At 44.7% G+C, this 9,374-nt stretch overlaps 1 pseudogene; it reads right to left on the bottom strand.

The window, feature by feature from the left end:
- On the bottom strand, window positions 1-8,415 carry LOC134364548 (delta(24)-sterol reductase-like; annotated as a pseudogene).
- Between the last annotated feature and the right edge of the window lie 959 nt (window positions 8,416-9,374).

The raw sequence follows: 9,374 nt of genomic DNA, 5'->3' as shown, positions 1-9,374 counted from the left end.
CTAGATCAGGTGCCTCGCGGCCTTGCACATCTTGTCATAGACCTGGGGGATGGCGTCCTGGCACTGAGCTGCTCCCACAGCTTGTGGTAGAAAGAGCCATCCAACATCTTCCAGAACTCCTCCCGGTTCATGTAGCAGTCAGCATATAGCATCTGGAACCCATGCATGCTTCAGACGAACTTCTCAAACCGCCTCATGCAGGACCTGACCTCAAAGTGTTTCACACGTAGCTCCTCGTATGCTCTGATGTCGACGTAGAGCTCTGCTTCGTCTCACTTGGGGTGCACCAGTTCCAGCTGGCTGGGCAGGTTGAACAGGCACAGCCAGATGGGGTACACGTGAATGATGTTGTCCAAGGAGTGCAGGGCCTGTGTCAGGCACTTCATGGGCACCAGCGTGTCCTGCACCATGTGGTGCTGCTTGTACAGCTTGTGCAGGGTCTAGCCCTGGGTCAGCTCCAGGAGGGAGATCTTGGGAAGCACCATCCAACCAAAGAGATAGCAGAAGATGAGGTTGTTGCTGAAGGGGATGAGGTCCTGGAGTTCCCAGAAGATGCTGCGTGTATGGCGGTGGTAGTAGTGTCCCAACGGAATGTATTCCAGGCCCTCTCAGTTTTTTAGGTAGTTCTCCATGTGCTTGAAGCACCAGGGCTTGTAGTAATTGCCAATGCTATTCAACTTGCTGGGCTCTGCTTCATCTGTCATGACTCCCATCATGATGACCGCCTCATCCAGGGAGTAGAGCAGCCCTTCCGCAAAGTTGTTCTCTGGCCAGTGGGACTCATGGGTGAATATGTCACAGATAACCTCCAAGCCCTACTCTGGCTCAAATCACAGCTTGACATACCGCTTGGTGGGGATGATATGGATCTCAGCAGCCACCAGGAAGCCCATGGTCCCACAGGACCAGGGCACAGCATAGGACAGGTCTGAGTTTTTGGACAGTGTACATCACACATAGCTGCCATCAGCCAGGACCAGCTCATAGGTGGTGCAGATGTATTGGAACAGACCATACGTGTGGGATGACAACTTGATGCTTGTACCCATGATCAAGCCCTCCGCTGTGAGGTCACTGAGCTCAGACAATGTGGGCAGACTCCATCCAGTGGAGATCAGCAGGGCAGTCACCTGACCCATTGTCACCAAAGGCTCCACATGAGCAATCTGTTTCTTGGTATTCACCTCCAGAATGTCCATCACCGTGATGTTTTTGTGCATCTTTCTTGTACTTCCCCACCTGGCAATGAAAAAGTGAGCCAGCAGGGGTGCCCCATGCACCTGAAGGTCTTGCTGTCCCCCTCCTTCCATTCTTGCACCTGCTTCTGGATGTCACACACGCACTGCCCGTGCAGGCGCAGCATGCTGCTGAGCTTGAACACCACCCAGGCATGCACGTAGTAGTAGATGTCGAAGATGAACGAGAGCCTCTAACCTGTTTCTTCAGCCTCCTCTGAGCTACTTGATGTCCTTTAGTAAATTACTTTTCTGCTCTTAAATCATATGTAGATGGTTTCTGTGGCTTGCAATTAAGAATCTTGACAGATGTATTAGTTGATATTAGAAGGACAAATACTTTTATCCCAGTCTGAAAGAGATGAAATAATTTGTTTAAAGCCACCTGAATAATAAGTAGTGCTCCCTGTTCCCATATCCTTTTCATGATGAAAAATGAATACAGACTAGGAATACATCTCATTTATTAGCCTCTGAGCTTCCTTAGGGTAGGCACCATATCTTATTTAACTGTGGATCAGTGTGTATTAGGTTCTGTGATTTTAAGGTACAGGGACTTACTAAGGTAACATCAAATAATTGTAGATTTATTGTAAGAGTGCTGTGTGTCATCTTACTTTCTATCTCTAGATATTTTCACTGTCAAAAGTCCTGTTTATCATTCAAATCTTAACCCAAATATTCTTTCTTCAGAGTTCTTCTCTGGTGCTCCAGGCTAGATCAGTGCTCCAACTCCACCTGCTCCCCTCATCCCCCTCTCCGTTGTATGTTCTCAATGCATCCTGTACTTTTCCTGCTGTTACAAGATAAACTTTGGCACATTAAAATTTTAAACAATATATTTAAGCAGGCAGCAATTCATGAATTGGGCAGCTCCAAATCAGAAGTGATTTGGGAATGCACTGGAGGTAGATGAAGGGAAAGGTTTCATAGAGTGAATGTGGAAGCAGAGCAAAGAAATTATTTGATTGGTTAAAGTTTGAGCAATTGCCTTATTTGGACTGTCCTGGTAGGAAGTTCAAGACAATATAACTAATGACCAGTCAGCCCCCTGTGACTGGCTAAGTTCATTTCATTTTCACTATGTAGGAACCAGGGCATTAGAGATGCCTCATTCTAACGGCCTCCCATTTAATTATTTCAGTGCTACATATCACCCATTATAATTTGCAATTACAGTCACGTGCAGCATAATGACATTTTGATCAGCAACAGACAACATATACAACAGTGGTCCCATAAGATTACAATGGAGCTGAAAAATTCCTGTTGCCTAGTGATGTCATAGCACAACCATTACACATATAGGAGCAATAGGCTATACCATATAGCCTAGATGTAGTAGGCTATACCATCTAGATTTGTGTACATATATTCCATGATATTTACACAACAATGTAATCGCCTAATGATGCATTTTCTCAATGTATCGCTTTCATTAAGCAAGGCATGACTGTATATATATTTATTTGGGTTGACAAAGAAAAACAAAGCCCATGCTAAACTGGTAAGGACAGATTTTAATCAGCAATACACTCTTGCAGTAGAGATAAGAGTCTAGTGTAAATTGAATTCAACCTCAGTTTGTAAAGAGGTGACTGAGCATTTTAAAGGGAGAATGAGGTAGTAGGGAGAAAGATAAGTAGGTGCTCAGAAGAGTTAGAGAAATGAAAAGTTATAAAAAACTTGAAGAGGGTGACAAAAACTCTCTCCTTTGACCAAACCTGTAGTCAGGCTCCTCTGAATTCTTTCTGGGTTCCCCTCTCTGAGTATGAATCCTGCTGTTAGCTTAGCAAAAATCCCTCTTCCTTGGTATCTGACCACCCTCAACAAATATCTTCTTACCCTGGCTTGCCTCCAGCAAGAATTCTGTTGCATCAGTCTAACAAGAATCCCCTTGAGCCCTGAGGTTTCCTCTTAGTAATTTTCCATTCACTGACCCTCACCCTGTTAGTTGGCTATAAATTCCTACTTGTCTATGCTGTATTGTATTCAGAGTTGAGCTCAATCTCTTTCCATGACTGCAAAACCACGTTGCAGTGGTCCCTATACCTATTGCCTCCCTTGAATAAATCTACCTTACTGTCTTTAACAAGTGCTTAGGTCTGAATATATGTGTCCCCCCAGATTCAAATGTTGAAACTTACCTCCCAAGATGATGGTATCTGGGAGGTGACTGGCTCATGAGGGCAGAGCCAAAGTGAATGGGCTTAGTGCCCTTATAAAAGAGGCTCAAGGTAGTTCTTGGGTTCCTTCTGCCATCTGAGGACACAGCAACAAGCTGCCATTTATGAAGCAGAAAGCCCTCACCAGACACCAAATCTACTGGCATCTTAATCTTGGACTTCCCAGCCTGCAAAACTGTGAGCAATAAATTTCTGTTGTTTATAAAGTCACAGTCTAAGGTATTTTGTTATAGCAGCTCAAATGGACTAAGGTAAAAGTGGCATGAATAATTTTATCTTTAATGCTGAGTTGATCCACGGCCCATATGAGTTTGCTAACTGGTGCTTATCTAAGTTAGGTTCCTACCCTTCCACGGAGACTGGGAGACAGGCCCTATCTTCAGGTTTTGGCTGGAACAAACAGTAAATTCTTTTGGTAGCCTTAAGTTTTCTCAGGCAGGCACTTCAAGAGGGGGTAGGGTCATACTAGGGATGCGGCCTTGAGCTGTTAGAAACTATGTTAGAGTTAGTTTCAGTCTTTGCACCAGAAGTCCAAAAGTTGGTGCAAGGATTGGAAGCTTTATTTGGATTACTGGCATCTGGGAAATGACCAGGCTAAAATCATCCTGCATTCTGATACCTGTTCTGGGGTATACAAAGGGGAAGAGGCAGGAAGATGAAATAAGGGTTTTGTCCTACAGGCAAAGGGGGAGGCCAGTCATGAGATCAGCAGAGGGTCTGCATCAGATGTCAGGGTGCTTTGGTGTCACGGAGTCTGCACTTAGTGGACTGGTCAGCTTCAAACCCTTGATGTTATTTTGGGGTTGGAGTCCTTATTTCCTAGTGAGAGCTCAAAGACAGTAACCTCAGGTAAGCATCACTGGAACATAAAAATATCCAATTTGTACCTCTAACTAAAGCGGGCACAATTTTCCTTCAAGCAAGCAGGTGAGTTAATAATCAGCTAGGGTATTTTGTCTTTCTCTTGGAATTCCTTTGTTTGCAGTTGATTAGAAAAGGTAAGAAAAACAAGAAAACTTAAATTTCAATTCTTAATTATAGGTGCACAACATCTAAAGTAAATCAGTAAGAGGGTGTAAAGGGAGATAAATAGAAATAAATTTTTGAGAAGGATCCTTATGGGGCATGATTCCATCCCCAGGCAATTTCAGGCATATGGTCAGTTTCTCAATTCCTCTGCTAACCTCAAGGAATTGATGATTATCAGTTCCTGAGTTAATGGCTAACTGAAATTTTCTGCTTGGTCTTAGGTTACCACAAGGTGGTCATTTTCTGGCTAGAGTCCCTTTCATTTGTAGGCCAATGTTGAGGCCTAGTCAAGAAGAGGACTCAGACGAGCCTGACAAGAGTTTTGTCAAGGAGAGAATGTTGGGACTGTGTGTTCCTTGACAGCAGGACCATCTTTATTTTATATTCTCAGTACCTGCCGCAGTGAGTGTCTTATGTAGACTAAGCACTCATTAAATGAATAGACCTAAGGGTCACCATTAAATCACAGGAATACAACCACAAACAGCCAGGCAGCTGAAGCTCAAAGAGCTGCCACATAGTTTTGGAATTGGGAAGAAATTCAGAATTCAAGGCTAGGCATCACCTTCATTTAGTGGAGTTTACTTGATCTCTATTGTTATGACTGATCATCTTTTTTTTTTTTTTTCCTTTCTTTCTGCTTTTGCTTCTACTGTTCCAGCTACTTTCAACCAAATAACTTATCCTCTACATTGTACATATTTTCTCTTAAGGTTTCTTGCTTATTTGTAGCTTCTGCTTATCCATAGCTCTGCTTATTCATCATTGCTACTTACTTAAGACCTTTGCTGCCTCGTTTGTATTACCTTCTCCCTGTGCATCTTTTGGTTTCTGCTTCCCATTGCCAAATTATCTTCCCTTATTTAAATTTCTTAGTGGGGAAAAGCCAGATTCAGCCAGTTAATTACAAGATACTATATAAATCTCTAGTCTGGTTGGCCCATTGGTTATTTGACTCTCCCTGGTGCAATAAGGCCTGACCAAGAGGAGAGCACTTGGTACTGAATATGACCAGATATGTTTAAGTGGTCCAGGTCCCTCAGAAAGAAAATATTAACCAAAAAACACAAAAATGCTTTTGCATTATGTTTGTAGATTTTTTTTAGAAAATAAAGTTTGAGGAATTACATTATTAACTTATTCTAGTACAGAATAGAGGAAAAAGTTAATGAACTTACCGGTGAGTATCTACATCAACTGAAACAAGGAATCAGATACATTGGTGGGAGTGTCTATGGAAATAAAATGGCTATGAAAATTCATATGTGTATATCCTTTGATCCAGCAATTCTGCTTTTAGATATTCAGCATAATTCATACTGAATTCATACGTGTAGAATATATATGCTCATACCCAAGGTTATTCATTGGAGCAGTATTTGTTATAGCAAAGATTAGGAAAAAAATCTAAAGATACTGACTAAATAATGCTGCAGTCATAAATCACATGCAATTTGGCCATTAAAAAAAAAATTCCTCGTGTATTGATATTGTGAGGACCCACTTGAAACTCCAGAATTAGCCATAAAGATTATTTTAAGCTGAAGAGATTTGAAATTCAATAGATGAAGGGGAAAAAAGCCTCTCAGAGCTTTCCTTACCTGTCTAAAAGCAGCAACTTCTGGGAAATGAGGCTACCTTAAATCCCCCGATTTACAGCCCTGAAGAAGACGGAGAGACCATTCATATCTATACAGACAAACATTATTGTAACCTAGGGCCCATGGTCTCCTAAATGCCCAGGCACTTACTGCCACCAAAAAGTCTGAAACGGGAAGTGAACCAGTCACACTTTGTTCTGAATTTCTGTTTTTGCAGGAGGTGGTAGGATGTCATGAATCATGAAATACTAGACTGCTCTCAAAATATATCAGCTGGAACTGAAATACAGGCCCCAGAGATGAACTTTGGTGAACGTGTCTCATTTTAATGCTAAGATCTCCACCCAAGGAGGAGCCAAGATTTCCACACCTACTGATCCCCTGACAGGGATGTCTCAATTCACCATCTTGTACTGTAACCTAAACTAGCTGAGGGCTCAAGGTTTAGCCTGAGTAGACAATTTCCTGAGGTCCTGCTGTTGCCCAGAGGTCACATTCTTTCTAAGGTCAAAATGCAAATTTGGCTTCAGAACTGACCAGTTGAGTATGTCCCATAGTCAACCAATCCAAATTGAACAAGCCTGTATCCTTCATTTACATGAGAAGACCTCAACTTTGGCAGGAAGTTAGGTGGGAACTTTGGTGATATAGAATGACCCTTTTCCTTTGTTTGGGGAGATACTGCTTTGGGAAAGATTCCCAGTGTTCTCCTTACTTGTAAATAATAAAGTCTTTTTCCCCTACCCTGGTCTTGGTGGTTAACATTATCACAAACGTTCTTATCTGTTCTCCTGAAAACCTACTTGTCTTTTCTAAAGAAACCTAACCTCCCCCACATAGAAGTTGTTTCCCCCTTTCCCCTTTTTCCTCCTAAATTATGTATATAAACCTTTAACTTTAGTGTTGAGCTAGGGCTGAGTCTGGAGCTCACAGACCCCTCAAGCCCATTGTCCAGACTGGGTCACAAACCCTTTACATGCAGGTCTATGAGCTAGGTAACCAGCAACCAGGTCCTTGGAGCCGTAGGTTTGAGAACATGGTGGTGCTGGCAGCAGATGCCTGAGGCAGTAAACGCCAGCCAAGGTGGTGGCACTGCCCATGTGCACTAACTCCACCCACCCACAACTCATTCACAAAGAATGCACTGCACCATCCCTAACCAGACCCAAGGTGAGGGGGCCTGATTAAATTATTCTATTTTCCCAACAATCCATCCCTTCAGGGTCCCTTGCCATACAATCTACGCGTTCAGAATCTTCCATTATGTTCCTTAGTGAGGATAGACGACCCTTACATTCACATATTACATATTACATCCCAGTCCCAAAAGTCTTTAGCTGTTGCAGCACCAACTCAAAAGTCCGAAGTCTCATCTGAGACTAAAGGCAAAACTCTTTTCAGCTGTGAACCTGTAAAGAGTCAAAAACAAGTTTATCTACTTCCAAGATACAGTGGGAAGACATTGGGTACACATTCCCATTCCAGAAGGGAGAAATAGAAAGGAAAAACAGTCCCCAAACAAATCCAAAACCCAAACGGGGCAAACAAACGTTAAGCACACTGGGGCACCTGGACCCCTAAAGCATTGGGCAACCTTGCTCCTACAGCTCCACCAAGTGCAGCCCATTGAGCTGCCCTGGTGCCTGAAGATTTTCCAGGCTGGCACTGCACGTTGCCAACAGCTGCACAGTTCTGGGCTCCTGGTGGCAGTCCTGCCATCCTGGCTCCACTAAACATTTCCTCAGTGGAGGTTCTCTGTGGAGGCTCCGACCCCACTTTTCTGCCCACATTGCTCTGTAGATGACCTCTGCAGTGGCTCCACCCCTGCGGCAGGTCTCTGCCTGAGTCCCCCGGCTTTTTTATACATCTTCTGAAATCTAGGTGGAGGCTGCCACACCTCCACTGCTCTCACATACTGCTGGCCTGCAAACTAAACACAACATGAATGCCACCAAGGTTTTCAGCTTTTGCTCTTTGGAGGTGCTGAGGCAGGATTGCTACAGCCAGAGCAGCTGGGATGCAGGGAGCAGTTTGCTGAGGGCAGCAGTGTCCCAGGTCTATTCTCCAGAGAAACTCAGTTCTCCTAGGCCTCTGTGATGGGAGGGGTGCTCCCCCAAACTTCTGAAACGCCCTCAGGGCCTTTTCATTGTCTTGGCTATTAGCATCTAGCTGCCCCATCCCCAGCTCTTGAATTACTTGAATCAGCTTGGCTTACACCAGCTATTCACTCACAGTCTTGGGCAGTTCTGCAGTGTTAGCCCACAGTTGAGCAATTGCATTCACTCAGTCACTCTTTTCTCGGGGTTATATTGCACCCGATGAACCATCTGCTTTCTCGGGTTTATACGGCACCTGGCCAGCCATCGTGTTTAAGTGGCACCCTCTGAGTCTTCTTGGGTTTAAGTGGCACCTGGCGAGCCATCTGCCTTCAGACAAAAATGACATGCATTTACTACATCATCTCCAGAGCATGTTACACCATCCACCCTAGATCCCATAGCTGCAGCAGCCAGGGGTTCTCCCTCTTTCTGCTGCTTTACTGTCTCCCCAAGTCAACCAGTTCAACCTGGTTATATGGGACATAGGTGGTGAACTGGGTCACCTGTGGATTGCCCACCGGTTGTCCGCCCGGTCCCACAGGCTGCTTGTGCTTTATTTTCTGATGCACAACAGGTCGTGCCTGGAGATGCACAGTCCCCCCCAACTCACCACTGGGTTCGTTGTTGTCACTGGTATGAGAGGCAGGAGTGGCCAGTCACTGCATGTCATCCTCCAGGACATTTATCCTTGCTTCCCACAACTCTGCTTTCTGCCATAAATCTCGATCAGTTTGCAGCATAGTGAGCAGCAGCCAGGCTCTGGTGAGCAGAAAAGTGGCCACCAGGCACAGCATGCTCAAGGATAGCACATTTCTTCCCCTTCCCAAGGGGTTTTCTGCCGTAGTGCCTGGTCTATGCTGCCTTGCAATACAGTGAGCAGCAACCAGATCCTGGTCAACAGGAAGGTGGCCATAGGGCACAACATGTTCAAAAGTAGCCACATTTCCTCCTTCTTCGAAGGGCTTTTGGCTCCCGTACCTGCTCAGAATCCTGTCGCAGACTATGCCAATTGTCAAGCTCTTTTACCTGCCTGTCATCCTGCCGACTGGGCCAATTGTCAAGCTAGGGCTGGGTCTGGAGCTCACAGACCCCTCAAGACCGTTGTCCAGACTGGGTCGCAAACCCTTCACACACAGGTCTATGAGCTAGGTAACTGGCAAACAGGTCCTTGGAGCCATAGGTTCGAGAGCATGGCTGTGTGGGCAGTGGATGCCCGAGGCAGTA

The sequence above is a fragment of the Cynocephalus volans genome, chromosome 16, assembly GCF_027409185.1.
Source record: "Cynocephalus volans isolate mCynVol1 chromosome 16, mCynVol1.pri, whole genome shotgun sequence".
Classification (NCBI taxonomy): Eukaryota; Metazoa; Chordata; class Mammalia; order Dermoptera; family Cynocephalidae; genus Cynocephalus; species Cynocephalus volans.
Note: the sequence above shows the minus strand (reverse complement) of the source record. Positions and strands in the feature narration are given on the sequence as shown.